This window comes from Sapajus apella, unplaced genomic scaffold, assembly GCF_009761245.1.
Source record: "Sapajus apella isolate SASKATOON/1434 unplaced genomic scaffold, GSC_monkey_1.0 scaffold3, whole genome shotgun sequence".
NCBI classification, from domain to species: domain Eukaryota; kingdom Metazoa; phylum Chordata; class Mammalia; order Primates; family Cebidae; genus Sapajus; species Sapajus apella.
Window position 1 is genome coordinate 52,607,589 of NW_022436943.1, and position 14,827 is coordinate 52,622,415.

Sequence of the window (14,827 nt, forward strand, 5' to 3'; positions counted from 1 at the left end):
TAGGGACATGGATGAACCTGGAAACCATCATTCTCAGCAAACTGACAAAAGAGCAGAAGATCAAACACCGCATGTTCTCACTCATAGGCGGGTGTTGAACAATGAGAACACATGGACACAGGGAGGGGAGCACTACACACTGGGGTCAGTTGGGCGGAAATAGGGGAGGGACGGTGGGGGGTGGGGAGCTGGGGAGAGATAGCAAGGGGAGAGATGCCAGATGTAGGTGATGGGGAGGAAGGCAGCAAATCACACTGCCACATGTGTACCTATGCAACAATCTTGCATTTTCTTCACATGTACCCCAAAACCTAAAATGCAATAAAATAAATAAATGGGAAAAAAAAAGAATAAGCTCTTTAAGCTGAAACGTGTTTATATTTACATATATATATACACACATTATAATTGTTATAATTCCATTTAATATGAATGTTTTATTATGAAGCATTTTTTAAAAACATAAGGTAAGGCACATATTTACTGACAGGTTGAACAGAATGACTTAAAGAAACTGCAGAAACTTCCAGGCAAATAAATCTAGTATAGAATTTAAGCAACCTGCCAAGAACTATGTAAAGTATTTTCTAAATTTGCTCTCATTTGATATTTATAGTAGCTTTTCAAGGTGGCCATTATTGGTCTCATTCTATGAACGTTAAATCTGGCCTGAATAAGCTTGGTCACTTTGTAGACCATAGAGAGCTGGGATTTAGACTCTAAAGTTGGTTCTCTTCCCTCTTCATATTACCTGTTTGAGAAAGAACACAAGCAAAGCAGCAGGGAATTGGAGGCTGAAATTTCATAGCAAGGAACTTAGCAAAGAGGTTGAGATGAGCCCTTCAGAGTCCCACAGAGAGCTCAGGAGAAGCCTGGGAACTGAAATCAGGAATCCCAATTGCCACTTCCTGCTTCTAATCACTTTCCCAAGAGAGTTGTCCCAGCTGTTCCTGAGTGGAAGAAAGACTGAGAAAATCTTTTAAAACCCAAGCACTTGTAATAAATTTAGACTTCAGGAGAGGAGAAGAAGAAGAAAAAAGAAATTGTTGGCTAAGGAAAGTAATGTTTTCTTTTCATCAGATCAAGGACAGTGGACAGAAGAAGAGAAAGTAAATTCAGTCACTTTGGCCGCAGGACTCTAGGCGATGAAGTCTCAGCTTGTCTTGAAAACTCACCCACCCCACTTTGAGGGAATTCGGTCATGCCCAGAAATAACGTGGCTATACAAGGAAGGCTTCTGTTTCTCCCTAATGAGTTTATTATATCCTGTCAGAAGTATCGTAAGGCCATCAAATGTCAAGTGAATTTTCTCAAACATATTATTTTCATAACAGCTGGGTCTGACTAACTCTTGAAACAGAGCAACCCATTGTTACATTTTACTGAGAATGTCAGAGTGAAGCTCAATTAAAAAAGAAAGAAAGAAATGTTACAGGACACGTGATCCTGATTCACGCAAGTTTACAATTTAGTATTTAGAGGCAATTGTATTATGATGATTTGGTCACTTAGTTCGCAATTAATTCATAATGTCAGAGGAAATAAATGAAGCCTGTGTCATTTGCTCACAGGAGCCAATTTCTTAGAAGGCAGGCAGGGCATCTTTTCAGTTACTGACTTAACAGCTGAAGAGCTGGAAGAATAAGCCTGGCAGTGTAAAGCACTGAGTTCTAATCCTCATCTTTTCAGTGCATGCTCCTGAATGGATCTGGTTTATCACATCTTCAAAAGACAACAGAATAATACTGAGAAGAAACGAAGGGACTTTAGAATCAGACAACCAGAGCCTCGACTACTTATCTGCTGACTAGTCTTGAGTGAATTAATGAAATGGGCACACTCATAACTAGATAAGAGTTATTGAAGAAATTAAGTGAAATAAGATGCCTAGCATGTTGGTACAGAGTAAGTGTTCAGTAAATGGTGTGATAAAAAGCGATGATGACAATGATAATAGAAATGAAAATGGAGAAACATCAGCAACTCAGTAAAACATGTGCCTAGGGCCAAACAGAGGCTGTGAGCAAGAAAGTCGGGTAACCTGGAACAGAAGCCAAAAAGCAGACCCGAATTTATATCATTTAATGTTTGTATAGGACAAGTTTCACAGCACATAATATCAAGTGTGACATTATCAAGAAGCTAGATTTCCTTTCAAAAATTAGAGCATGTCTCCTGCCACTCAAACCCAATTCTTATCACCAAATTTTGTTGATATTTTATTTGGTTTTCATTTATATTCATTTTTTTGTATAATTTGGTGGTATGGTAGGTAGAATTTTACAATGACGCCCCCCGCCCCCGCCAAATTCTTGGCCCCCGGTATACACATACTTCCCACTTACCCAATCAAACACCAATATAGGTATGTGATACAACTCTGAAGAGATTTCATGGATGTCATTAAAGTCCCACCTCAATTGACTGTAAGATAAAGAGCATATGTGGGCCTGACATAAACACATGAGCCCTTTGCAAGCAGAAAGTCTTCTCCAGCAGAAGAAATGTAAGTCATAGATCGAAAACGTGAATGGCTCAGTACACCACAGCTTACTTGAAGATGGAAGGGGTGACAGTAAGGAATGCAAGAGGCCACCAGAAACTGAGAGTTGACAGCCAGCAAGGAGACAGGGACATCAAGTCCTGCAACCATAGGAACTGAATTCTGCCAACAAGAATGGGCTTAAAAGAGGACTTGTTTTTCCTAGATCTTGGAGAAGAGAATTCAGTCTAGATAAATCTTCATTTCAGCTTTGTGATACTCTGGGCAGAGAACACAGCCATGCTGAACTGGACATCTGACCTTCAGAACTGTGAAATAGTTAATGGGTATTATTTTAAGCCACAAATTTTGTGGTAATTTATTACACAGCAACAGAAAATTAATGCAGGTGAGCTGAATGCCTCAAATCTAAAAACTTCCCTCAGTCTTCTGAAAGAGCCTAGTTTATCCAGGTTAGAAAAGGAAATATTGATAGTAATAACCCTAATAACTCAGGTTAAACATCTATATGGACACATATACACACACACATTCACAGGCTTTATCTCAAAATATCAAGATAATTGAGTCAAAGGTATACAATGTACTAGAAGTAATTCCACAAATGACCCGTTTCCTTCTTCCACGCTGAAGAAATCAGCATGCCATTTCTTCAGTAAGTGTTTGCTGAACAGCTATTGTATGCTAGACCACAAGGATATAACCTGATTAACAAATACACAGTCCTTCAAAGAGGTAGTAGACTAGGGAGAGTATGCAGTGTGGTAAGGGTAAGCCCAGAGAAAGGCTACAATCTAATCCTGAAAATCAAGGAAGGCTTCCCAGATAAGTAATTTCTCAGCTGCAACCTGAAGAATTAGCCACTCAAAACGGATATAAAGGACAGCAAAAGTTTCTAGGCAGCAAGAATATCATTACAGACTACTGGAAGTAATAGAGACCAGAACTTTCTTGAAGAACCATGCAGAGTTCATCCTGACTGAGCCATGCCTCAGGGAAGAAGCAGATGGAGGAGAAGTTGAACAGGTGAGCAGAGACTAAGTCCTCTCCAGAGTGGAATCATCTAAAAAAAAAAAAATGGAATTCTTCTTAAAGTCAAAGGAAATCCCAGAAGATTGGTAAGAAGAAAAACAATGGCATCAGCCTTGTTTAAACAAAGGTTATTTGATGGAGCTTGGAGAGTAACTTAAGGAGTGACACTTGTCACTGAAGACAATAGGTCATTCCAATAATTCAAGGGAAGTTGATGAAAGTTGGTGGTCTGAAGGTAGTGCCAGATAGATGACCAGAACAGATATTTGAGAATCGTTAATTTTATATATTTTTTAGGCTTGGTTAGATGCAGAAGGTGAGGTAAAATAGAGCCAGAGTCAACTTTCAAATATCTGACTTGGGAAATGGGATAGATAGAAATGTCGATAAAGGAGAAGAATTTTCCAGAGAAACAGACCATTTGTTTGGGGGATGGAGGAAGAGGTGGAAGGTGATGGGTTTTATTTTGGATGTGTTGAATTTTAGGTGCTCGTGGTAAAATCTAATGGATTTTTGGAGTAGGGGGCTGTCTATCTGGTGAGCTCGGTAGAGCCATATTTAACTTTATAACCTCTTTATTTTGTAGATTGTAAGCACCAAAAGTATGGGTTGCCTAGCAGCATCACAAATGTCTCAAAAAATTTTTTTCTTAATTTTTCCTCCAGTAAATGGAAATTGGCTACACTTTAGGGAAGGACAGTTGATGAAAACCGGAAGATCATTTATGGTGCCATCCTAACTAGTCCTCTCCTTTCCCTTCAGATGAATGAATGAACAGCACAATTACTGGATATTTTAAGGAATGTGAACACGAAAGCACTGAAAGATCAGTAAGTCCCAAAAGGTGTTGAACAATGTGCAGGGCATATTTCTCTGGCTTTAAATCTAATTTTTTCATATTTTCAAATAATAAGAGCACCTTATATTGTGGAATTAAAATGGGAAGCAAAAATATAAGCAGTAGAACAAAATCTGCCTTTGAAACTAGATGATCTCATGAGCAAAATGCTCATTTGTGTCTGATCTCCTGAGTCTTGTAAAAGCAAAGGCAACATGTGATGGTCCCAAAGCTTTAGTAAAATAGTGAGCAGGAGGGAGCCTCTTCCATTAGAAACTCTCCACTTAGGTTTCATTTTGTGAATCGACTTATTGAGTAAACATTAGTATGTGAAGTAATTAGTAAACAATGACAAGAAGCAGCATAACATCATTGAAGATAAGAGCTTGGAGGCTAGAGTGGGCTTAAACCTGGATTTGCTACAAGTTACAATATTTCATATATTCATAACCTTGGAAAAATTATACGTGTCTTCTACATATTGGTTTTCTCACTTCTAAAATGGAAGATTTATAGAACTCATCTTATGTGGTTGATGTCAGTATTCCATGAAATCAGCATGTAAAGAATTTTTCACAGTACTGGCCCATTCCCTTCATAAATATCAGTTATTTTTATTATATTACTTATTATAGTTATTCGTTATTTATCTTTATTTGATAATAAAATACTTTTATTAGTTCCTTATATAAATGGCTCTGACATTGGTTATTATCTTCTCAGTCCAATATTGTATTATTTTATGACACCCATATTAATTACATGGAGATTAAACATTTGCAACCAGAAAAATAAGACAGAAAAAAGATAATGAGAGGCAGTATTTTTCAAGTGGTTACTCTGTGCCAGGTACATATTCTAACTGTTTCTCTGACATTCACCCATGCAACAAATCTAAGTATGAAATAAGATTTTAAACAGAACTGAACTTCCTGTCTCACTTCCCATTGAACAACCCCAACGTGATGAACATCCGAATGTGCCAACTTATGTGTATATGTATGCATTTATTTATTTACATGTAATTTTTCCAAGCTATTAAACTCATCAACCACTTCATCTTTGAGTCACCAACACCTAACTCAAGGTGTGCATCTCTCATGCCCAGCATGTCTGTTAAATCAATATACTAATACATTTATTTGAACCATAACAATCCTAAACATTTAATAGAGTCCCAAATCAACATATCTAATCTTACACATTTTTTTAAATTTATATAAAACAGTGACATCAAAATAGTCTTCAAGCTTTAACCAATGACTGTTTCACTATAGCTAACATTTATGCTTTACCATAGATTAGGCACTTTGACAAGTATTTGACAAGGGTTTAATCCTCAAAACTGCTTTCATTTGCATTTTTATTATTGCTTTCATTTGCATTTTGCAGTAAAACTGCATTTCCAGGAAGCTAAATTTAAATCACACTTGCAGTAGGAAACACTGATTGAGACAGGACTCAAAAATGATTCCACCTGACTCCAAAGCTCCTGCTTTTAAAGTCATTTGGGTTTTTTTTTGCATTCTTCTTCCACTCTTAAATTTGTATAATTTTTATAATAATTAGTTCTGTATTAACTTCTTGGCTTGGGTATTATTTTTAAATTCACTAAGAAATTATTTTGATGGGTCAGACAAACAAGAGCAAAAAGAAAAAGCCAAGATGGGGAAAGCAGTGGGATTACAGAAGAAGAGACTTGAGTGTCCCCAAAGGATGTTTTTGCAGACATTGTCACACACCTACCTAGGGTCCAGAACACGTTTCTTCTTTGCCAACGGAACCTGGATTTTGTTCTGAATATGAACATGCCCATTCTTAGATAATTTACTGTTGTCCAAGTCAATCATTATCATCAAATGCTCTATTTTCCTTGCCACTATGTTAGCGTGGTTTAAGTTTTAGTCTAGAAAATATCTGAAGGCATCTTCAGATATTTAGAATCATGGTTCTCCTTTTCCGCTCTCTGAACCCAAACATAGCAATGATGGCTGGAGCTATAGGAACAACCTGAGCCCATTAGAAAAAAACCAAGTAAATCATAGCTGAACCTTGACATAATTGAGCCACTAATCTAGTCCTACTGAGCTAGTACCTTCTTGTTATGTGGGGAAAAAAACCCTCACTATTAGTTATAAAATTGCATAGACTATGGATAAATACAAAGAGGTATTGGTAGGATGAAACTTTGTAAATTAACAAAAGCAAAAGATGTATGGTTATTTTCATTTTTAATGCATTTTATTTTGGTTATTTACCCTGCCACATTTAAATGGCCTTTTTAGCTATGGTGATATGTTCCTTGAGAGGCAAAAGTTAGCTCTGTGAATGATTCAATGGCAGATGTATCCAGCGTCACATTTAGAAATGGAAACTATGCCATAATAAGCACACAGCTAAATACTGAACACTGAAGGATGGCAGAACCAGCCAAGGGCTTTGTGGAAAGCTGACTTTGGCTCTTCACATTGGTCCAATTCTCCGCTCCCTGTTGCCTCAGTATGTAACTAGCACAATAAAATTTCAGCATAATAGACCTAGCTCATAGAGTTTCTATTTCTACCATGACCTTGCCTAATGCAAAACTAGACACCCTAGCCACACATTTGCTATCTGCAAGTGTTAAGGTTGTGGTTAAAGCTGAATATTAGCAGCATTTCCCACTTGTGCTGTCATCTGGATTATATAACAATGTGTGGATTTTATAAACAGCAACTGCTCATTTTTGCGGTTGGCTTCTTATTGGATATACCCCAGGGCCATCTGACTAAATAAGTTGGTGACAACCAGCTTGAGCACAGGGAGCAGTGACATTCCCTGGTACATGCAAAGCCAAGTCCTGCAGAAACTGCAGAAACTAGAAAGACTAATAGAAAAGTTCACATACCTCCAAGTGACAGCCCAAGTATTATAAAAATATGTGTGAGTTTTCTTGTGGATTAGCTCTGCTTCCTGATAGCATTTCACAAATATTTTACCACACCATTTTTGCTCCCAGAATATTGTGGGACCATAACACTAAAACATTTGATAATGGTGTTGTCTAAAGATAAATCACTTTTAGTTGGTACATGTCTAGCAGTACAAGTGCCTGTTATATTAAAAATTATTGTTGTATGTCTGATTCCCAAAAACAAAACATTTTACCCCTGGCGGATCCATGATCTATTATTTCATAAGATGATAGAATATTTTAAAGATGATCCTGCTGGGAATCAAAGTGAGTAACGTTGTCCAAAAACTGTGTCCCAGAGAAAATTTATGAAAATTGAAACATGAAAATAATTCACCAGGGAGAAGGAAAATGATGAACAAAGTCACCAAACACTGTAGACGGATAAGGTCTTTGGTTAGAACTTACGGAGGTAGAGAATTATAGATGTAAAAGTGAAAGATCCTCCTCCACTCCACTGAAGAGATTGTTCTGATATAAATATACTCTGCATGCCTTCTTGCAGAGCAAAAGAAAAAAAATTTTTTTAAATCTATTGATGAGTCACTCAGCAACAATTCATCCAGAGTATGTAGTGACCACACTAGAATGTGTGAAAAGAATGGTATGAAGCTGTTTTCATCACTGTTTCTAGCCTGTGGGTCTTCTAATTCAATTGGAAAGTCAAGGCGCAAACTCATTAAGGGCGACTAACAACATACAAATTAAATGGCAACAAAAGTCAATTAAAAGATATTCCATTTGGAGCATGAGATGGAAAGCAAGAGCCCTGATGTAATTAATGAATGTTAATCAATTTTTATTTGATTCATTTTAATAATATCTAGTTCTAGGATTACAATGAGGACTAAGACATGACTGTCCTCAGGGGATTTATAGCATGCAAAAGAGTTGTTTGAGTCAGAATATCTGGATTGCAATCTTTATATGTCTATTCCCCGTCTCAGAGCTACTTGCCCTTAGTGTCAAGGTTTTGGATTCCTCAGAACATTTGCTTGTCTTGCTCTCTCATAATTTCTATTTTGCACCCTTACCCTGTCTTTCCACCCCATATATCCCCAAACTTGATTCTATTTCATGAATTTTTTCTGTACTTTCTTTTTTTAAACTCTGGTGGCTCCTGCTGTCTTATTTTCTCCATGTTGCCTATTTAAAATTCCAAAGAGAAAACAACTGATTGGGCTTGGCCATGTTTTCAGGACAGGATACAGCATGGGTTGCTTATATTGTATAAGTTGGTACCCATTTAATAAGTCCCCTCTCTGGTCTCATGGCTTTTGGTGGGTCAGACATCGTGATTGGCATGGTTAATATAAATGTGGAATTTAAGAGACTGCTGGGACATCCAAGGGCTGTTGACCTAGTTCAGGGATTGGCAAACTTTCTGTAAAAACCAGATAGTAAAAACTTTCTTTAGGCTTTATGGACCAAACATTTAGGATACTTATATAATAACTCATGTAACAATTTAAATGACTTAAAACTTATGTAACAATTTATATATCTTAGCATAATTATCGCCATTTTAAAACGTAAAAATGATTCTTAGCTTGCAGGATGCAGAACATAAAAACAGTAGGAAGCCAGATTTGGCCCATGGTCTGTCATTTACCAAACTCTTGTCCATCTTAAGATGTGGTATTATAAAAGACATCTTTTGGTTCTCAATATATAGATTTATAAATTGGGAGTCATATTTATGAAGGTGATAGGCAGTCGTAATGAGCTCACAGGCTCCAAGTATGTTCTGTACCTGAGTAACACCTCCCACCAAGTGGAATTGCCTTTGATTGTGTTCTCCCAAAAGCTGGGCCTGAGACAAAGATTTGAGGGGAAGTATTTTGTTTGAGAGATGATAGCAGCAAACACTTGTAGGAAAGTGGGAACATATTTAAGGAAGGAAGGAAGGCAGCTTTTTTGTGGTAACATAAAACCTAATCCCTGATAGTCTGTATAGAACTCTGACAGTCAGAATAGAACTCACACTTCAGAGTCCTCTCACTCTGGAGGATGGAGCTGGAGTATTTACCCACCAATTCCCATTAGTCATTGGTTGGGAGGCTCCCAATTTCATTTCTCTAACACTTCCAATCTGCCTGATGTATAATTAAGCAAAAGAAGCTTCAAGTGAAAAAAAAAATCCAGGCAGTTGGAGATTAAGACATTCAGAAATCAAGAGTTTCAGCTGAACAGATTAATGATATCTACATAGGAGCAACATAAAAATGATAGGATGAAATTATTCACATGAACTAGCTTGATCTTCAATAAAACATCTCATTTGCTATCTATTCACCCTATTCTATATTTGGTTTGATGCCAAAAAGCATTTTCCTGAGACTTGCACAGCATATCACTATTATAAACTGCCTTCTCAGCAGGATGATAGGCTCTGTCATTGGCTTGCTGAGTGATCCTGTTTTTTATTCCAAATTTGTATTAATCCAGCTCTTCCAGAGAAACAGAACCAATAGAAGACAGAGAGAGAGGCAGAGAGAGAGAGAGAGAGAGAGAGAGAGAGAGAGAGAGAGAGAGAAGAGTGAGGTTACTGTGGGAATTGGATCACATATGAGAATTGGACATGCTGAGAAGTTCTGCCATATGTGCTCCAGCAAGCTGGAGAACCAAAGAAGCTGGTGGTATAATTAAGTCTGAATCTAAAGACCTGAGAACCAGCAGTGTCAATGGTGTAAGTCTCAGTTCAAGACCAAAGGCCCAAGAACATGGGGGTGCTGCAGGTGTAAGTTTCCACGTCTGAAGGCCCAAAAACCTGGTGTCCTGATGTCCAAGGTCGGAAAACTAAAAGTCTCAGCTCCAGGAGAAGAGTGACTTCATCTTCGTCTGCCTTTTAGTTCTATACAGGCCCTCAATGAATTGGATGAAGTCTACCCACATTGGTGAGGGCAGATCGTTCTTACTCCTTCCACTGCCACAGACATCAATCTCTTCTGCAAATACCTTCATGGGCATACACAGAGCTAAAGCTTGACCAGCATTAGTTGGTAAATGTGAGTAGCCCTTAAACCCAGTCAAGCTGACATGTAAAATTAGTCATCACAAAGCTCTTGTTTTTCTTACATTTTTCAGCTTGGATAATGGTATCTGAGAAATCACATGGCTTTTTCAAATTGCAATGTGATATTGAAAACTGTATGTATAGATCTGACACATTGCAGTCACTCAAAAATCACTATTCTGCTTTTTTTTCTTTCTCACCCATTTATCCTAGTGAACGTCTATTTTCTTTTCCATATGTGATTAGGAACTCTTTCGTGAATGAGAAAAGAGAAACCTTGCACTGATTTAAATATGGCAGTCACTCACCATCGCCCCTGCCTGTTCTCACTCAGTTTATCTGACCCAATGGGAATGGAGAATCTCAGGCATAAAACCAACTGCTTCATAGGTCATTCTGGAAAATTCTAAACTGAAGCTTTTCTGAGAAAGGAGACATTACCTCAGAACTTCCACATGTAGCTATTATGGAGTTTCTGTTTATGTGAATGGATATTTTCACCAGATATTGGAAACATGCTAAAGCTGGATTCCAGTGCAATAAAGGCAACTCATTTAGCCATTGGCTTGTGATATTATGAGAAATGCAGTTGAATTAGATGAAAGCTCCACAAGGAATTGATAAATGGATAAGCGGCCAAGATAAATTATCATAAAAAATAGATAAAGACACAACAGATTCTTTCATTTTTTTCCTTCTTGCCAATGTCTTTGAAAAATAGACTTGAAGTCACAAATGAACATCTTAAATTCCAACTAACTACTGAGGTGTTAAGGAAGCCTTGTCTCCTTGTTGTGAATAATATTACTAAATTAAAGGAGTTTATCTTTCTTATGGTTTTTAACATATATTGCCAATTGCAATCACAAAAAGCACTAGTTACATAATAATCAGTGGCATATTATTGTACTAATATCAACAAGCCCTGCCTTCATTGGGTGCTACCATGTTTTGGACTTTTTTAACTGTTGAAGAATTTATCAGATATATAAATAATCTAAAGAATTTAAGCTTTAATGACCTATGCCACTACTGCTAATCTAGCCCACATAGGGATTGTGACGATAGCTCATTTAACAAATACTTCTTGAACACTGTCTTTGTTCTCATTCCATGCAGCAAGAGTAGCAGAGAAAGTGAAGCACAAGAGGAGAGAGGTGATGAGGGTTCTGAAGACAGAAGGCCTTCTGGGTCCTGTGTATTAGGATTTTGGCTTTAATTATAAGTGCCATGGGGAGCCACTGTAAGGGAAATATTGTTATTTGATTCTTATCCTTTGGGAGCTTTTAAAATCTTAATGACGAGATTAGAATCAGAGGTTGCTCTCCATCTCCCCAAAATCCTGCCTCAGCTCCATCCTCACCATTATGCAGAGACCAGAATACCATGACCAGTCCTTGGAAATACTGTTCTTCATCTCTCAGTAAAAAGGGAAGAATAGAGGGCATGAAGGGCCTCCTGTACCAGAAGCAGTGTCAGATACTACATATCCAAGCTCATTTTATCCAGCAACTGTCCTGTAAGGCAGGTCCCATTTCTACAGAAGAGGAAACTGAGGATCAGTGTGCTCACTTTGGGAAGACCTTTTATCTTGCTTACAGTGAGAGAGAACATTGGATGCCAGAGTGCCCTCGAGGAGCCTTCACAGAATCTGAATCATGTTTACTCTGTCTTTCATGCTTAAATTTCCAACATACCTTCATCATTTTCATCCATTGGAAACTGAGGCATCCCATGCTTCACAAAATTGGTCCATCATTTAAACTGTCACCCCTTATTCCTTCACTCCACTTGAGCATCTGGACTCAACCAAAGGAGGTTGGTTGGATCCCACAATATCAAGTTCACTGAGCTGGGATATGCAATTGGAAATCGAAATCTATAATGTGTTCTATGATTTTGAACATGTCTACTCTGTCCCTGGGTCTTAATCCTTCAAAAGTGCAGTGAGGGGATGGGGAGATAAAGCAGAGGATCTCTGGGGATCATTCTTGCTTTAATGATCTACAACAAAATTTTCCCAGTGGACTGCACAGCCAGAAAAAGCCAAGGCTGAGAGCTGTTTCTCCCCAGAAATGTGATTCCACAGTCTTGGTTTCCTGGAACAACTGAAGAGTGTGGTAATAGAATCCATGGAGAGAGACTTTATGTGGCTAATATTCCAAAGCTTTCTAAGTGCAGCAATAAACAGAGCACATCTTGGTGACACAGAAATTATGAGGCAGAGACCATAATAATAATTCATGTCTGCTTCTATTCACTATTGACAAGATATGCTTCTACTCCCAAGACACCAGAGCAGCAGAAAAATAATTCCATTAGTTGCCACCACATTATTTTGCTTTATGCTAGTTTTTCTTCCTTCCTTTCTTTGTTGTCACCCACAAAAGTGAAACCCAATCATCTACAGAAGCTGCCTTGTGTCTAGGAGTAAGTGGTGGTTATTATCTGCATCATATGAAGCTAGGCATCACGGTTTCCATGCTGGAAAGCAAAGCTCCCCTATGTTAGGCATATTTGGTTTACAGGAATACACACTCAATAACTGAGAAGAAATTTTGAATAGATCACATTTGCAAAATATTTCCCAGACTGAAAATTTCACAGAGGCTGATGATCATGTAGGCCAAGTGTACTTTATCTCCCCTGTCTCACCATTCCCCAGCCCTTGAAATAATTCCTGGGAGATTTTTATATAACTCAGGCTGAGTCCACCAACAGATATGACACTTACTACCTCACTGAGGATGATGATTCATTCTATTCTATTTTCTTGTAACAGCTCCAATTATTAGAGTGAAATATGACACCTTAGTTCCTTTTAGAGCAAGCCAGGAAGCATTTATTCTTTGACTGAGCAACTGTTCTTCAGGAATGTGTAATGAGCCTCACTTCTAAGTCTTTCTGTTTCCATGTTAAACATTCACAATTTCTTCCCTATTCCTGACTGGTATAGATCTCAGATCTTGCCCTCTTGCTCTCATATTGCTTAGGCTTCTCAAAGTGGTGCCACTTGACCAACACAAACTTGGAAATAAGACATCCTACACTTAAAACAACACATCTCATGTGGTCTAGCCCAGAGAAAGTGATTGAAATTGTCACCTGCTTTAATCCGCACATTCCAGTCCTATTATAATAATTTTGCCTAAGCATGCTTTAATTTTTCCCCCAACTGTGTCACATATTCGGTTTATGTTTAGTCCTGTGATCAATGCAAGAGCTTTTCTCTTCCTCCAGGGCACAAGCAGGAATGTATCGAGTACCAAAGTGCTCTTGGTCACTCAAATGTGCTGACAAAACAGTACCTCTTTACAAAATTATAAAGTCATCCCTGGGCTGTGCTTTGGACACTTCTTTTATTTCTCATGTTCTCATACTTTGTGTAGTTTCCTCTGCCCCCAAAATACGTGCCTGACCTCTACTCAAAAGTAGTTCTACTCTGCTGCAGTAGTTCAGAGCCCAGCCTGCGGAGGCAACCTGCTCAGGGTCAAATCCCAGCTCTGACATTTGCCTGCTTTGTGAGTTTCAGAAACTCAATGTTTTTTGGTTTTTGTTTGTTTGGGATTCTTTTTTTTTTTTTACAATATGTATAAAGAAATAATAGTATCTCCCTCATTATGTTGTTATGAGAATTTAATGATTTCATATATCTTAGGCACTTAGGACAGTGCCTGCCACATACTGAGTGCTGGTTGATACAATAAGCCTAGCATGGTATTGGGGACAATCAGGTCTGAGAGCTGGAGCATCAGGGACATAGTCATTACCCAGGTCCAGTAATATATGTCACTTCCTTTTTTTTAGACCTTTAATTTCTTTAGCTATAAAAGAGGGAAATCAAACAATAAGATGCTTACAATTCTTTCCAGCTCTCTCATTTTTAAAACTGTAATTGTCTAAAAGTGTTTGATCGTCTAGCTCCTGACATGGGTGAAGCAAACATCCCCAGCTTGGATGGCAGGGGCAACAAGCTGATGATATGACTTGTTTTGTAGGCATTGCTACTATCATTCAAACAAATAAAGATGTAAAGGCAAAATGTTTCATAATTATGGAAAGACTTCTGAGGATAGTGCCACCTTCTCAGAGCCCCTTACATCACACTACCTAGTGAGGTTGCCCACTCCCCAAATTGCTGTAATTGGTAATGCAGTGGATGTATTATTAAGAAAAGGCCGGGCAGTCAGAGATGAGAGATCATGTCATTTTTGAGGGCTGCTATGAAAAGAATTCATTTTTCATGGAAATACTTGGCTTTGCATGAGCCTTTGAAAACCCACACAGTAAATGCAGTGGAAAAGGCAATGCACCACAGCATAATGCCAGAGGTCCGGGGATACCTCAACTACAAAACCGACACAGCACTTAATTATGGCCATGTGTCTGAATCAGCCAGAAATGCAACTTCTTCATCAATCCAATGGGTACTAATGCTCTCACTTGACTTTCTCACAGAACTGCAAGAGATCATGAATGTAAAGG